The sequence below is a fragment of the Bufo bufo genome, chromosome 7 (assembly GCF_905171765.1).
Source record: "Bufo bufo chromosome 7, aBufBuf1.1, whole genome shotgun sequence".
In the NCBI taxonomy this organism is placed as follows: Eukaryota; Metazoa; Chordata; class Amphibia; order Anura; family Bufonidae; genus Bufo; species Bufo bufo.
In genome coordinates, this window is record NC_053395.1 from 225,944,965 (window position 1) to 225,947,861 (window position 2,897).

Consider the following 2,897-nt stretch of genomic DNA (forward strand, 5'->3'; position numbering starts at 1 on the left):
CCTAGAAGAATTAAACATAAATGCATGTAATTTACAGTTTACAGCAAATATAAAGCCAATCCCGAGTTGAGTTTCTAGACCTGCAAATTACATCAGATCAAGATAGACTTATTTGCAATACTTACCAAAAACCAGTGGCCAAAAATGGGCCACTTACCTTGGTGGCTGCCATTTACCTTGGTGGCTCCTTAATTTACTGGTAGGCCAGTTTCATCGTATTAAATGAAACTGAACCTCCAACGAACAGTTCGAAAAAGAAGCTCAGGCAATGAAAGAACAATTTGCAATGAAAGAATATCCGACGAACGTGATAGAAAAATCCTTATCTAAGGTAAGCCAATTGGATAGACAGGACTTTTTTTTATGACCACATCTACTTCGGTGAAAAAAATCCAGGAGGAGGAAACTATTCGTGTCGTTTTACCTTTTAATTCACAGTATAAAAAAGTAGAACAAATTATTAAACACTGGCATTTTATTTTGAAGGATAAATGTATAGGCCCTTTAGTAACAGCAACCCCTCAGATAACATACACCAAGGCCACGAATTTAGACCTGAAAGTAGCACCATCGATAAAACAGCATAAAAAGAACCATCTATAAATAAATGGCTTAATAGGAAGGGGTTTTATAGGTGTGAGAAGTGTAACCACTGCAAAACCTTGACATTCCCAAAGAAAACGGATAAAATAAGGTCCACACAGAACGGGTTCACGCATGAAATTAAGGAATTTCTGTCTTGCAGTTCTACGAACGTGATATATATTGTAGAATGCCCATGCGGGAAACCGTATATATAGGCCGAACCAAAAGAACACTTAAAAAAAAGAACATATATCAAACATAAAAAAAGGTTATGAGAAACACTCACTATCAGAACATTTTAGGCAGCATCATAACCAGGACCCCAAAGGACTTACAGGTAGAAAAGCATTGGAGAGGTGGAGACCACATTAAAAGAATGTCACGACTAGAATCGGGAAGAATAGTTGACTTTAACACACTTCTGCTGGGAGGTCTCAAGGCAGAATTAGAACTGTTCGGTTTCCTGTAGATTTGGGGTGTGTGCCCCCCCCCCCCCCGATGGGAAATCTGCGTCTGGCGGTTTTATCAGCACTCCGATTTCCCCTTGGTGGGGGCCTCCGCCCTTTTCCCTCAGACAGCCCTTCTGAACCAATGTTTCGAATCACTTTCCTAAGGTTGGGGATAAGGATCTATTTGATAGGAAGTAAAAAAATACGGTTGAGGACGCATCCGGGTGTAAGAAGCGCAGAGAAACCGCTACTGCGTTTTTTGATAGATGTTACAGAACGACTTGTTCTGTATCATCTATTAACTAAATATGAGATCAGGTTTTAAATATGACAGATTGGGACATGCACATACAAAGGTTAGAGAAGTGTAGAAGATAGGCATGGATCAAGCACGGATCTTTGAAGTGATCACCGCTGTATTATGCCGGTGGGCCGTACCTCTGAAACATGCCATGTTCCAACTTTTAAACGTTAGCTTTTTGATGAAATTACTTTTTTTTGATGAAATAAACATTTGGTTATGAAAATATACAGTGAACAAGCAATGATATAGTGGGAAACGCATAAAGACGCAAAAAACGCAGAGGAACCGCTATTGCGTCTTTTTGTGAGAGGTCGCAGAATACTGTGTGCTGTATTACCTAGAAGTTAATTATGTGGTCAGATCATTAATATGATAGATTAAGGCATGACAGACAGGAACTAAATACAGAGGAGATAGGTCACTTGGGATAGTGATCGCTTCAAAAATCCGTACTGGACCCATACCTATCAGTTGACTATAAAAGTGGGCAGGATATGGCGAAGCAGGATAACCAGTGATGAAGGAGTTAACACTCCGAAAGGCGTCTGGTTTGTGATATATACCTGTAAACCTCAAGACCCACTTTGAATATCCATGGATATGTGCTAAAATCGCGCTCTATCAAAGGACAGGAGAAGCGCTCTATTGATTATCTGATCTTCCTCCCCAACTAACGACAGGATTGTGAAACCTGAAGTCATCGCACAGGAACACGTGGGACGCCGAGCTCTCACACAGGACCACGTGGGACGCCGAGCTCTCACACAGGACCACGTGGGACGCCGAGCTCTCACACAGGAACACGTGGGACGCCGAGCTCTCACACAGGACCACGTGAGACGCCAGGTTTCGTCCTTGGAGATCACATCCGACGCCGCCGGGAGTAGAGGTATTGAGGTCAGAGCTGGTAACAGATACTAAGGTACCGACCGCCACGTGGGACACCACGGTGCAGCGGTGCTACCGATTTGATATACATTACTTCTTAAAGGGATACAGCATCTCTATTATTATGATGATAAAATGGACACAATACTAACTCGGTGACATTGGATAACAATACCTATGCACACTAAGGCTAATCAACCAACTTTAGTTATTACCAATCTTTATTTACAGTCTGGCCCGAGGCGGGACAATCACCTCAAACGGACATAAAATCTATTAAGTGACATTTGATAGTAACAAGTGTCTAACTGATATGGCAAACTAACCCACAGCCAGTACGGACATCATCGATTATATAGACCAATTTATATATCCGATTTAGAAGTGTGTACATACATTCAAACGTGGTAATAGTGTCAGTGTCATAGTGGACATCAATCATTGAACTGACTGCAGCTGATGTCTTGTGGAATACACTAATCCCTGGAGATACACTAATCCCTGGAGACACACTGGTACACTCTTAATATATGTTCTAGTCCAGGAGGACCAACAGGATTACCGGCACCATTTTGTTCTATTTTATCTAACTATTTTATTTGACTTTTTTAATGCATGTTTATAAAGGGGAGAAAGGTTGCCTTATTTTATGAATACTAGCGACCTCTCAC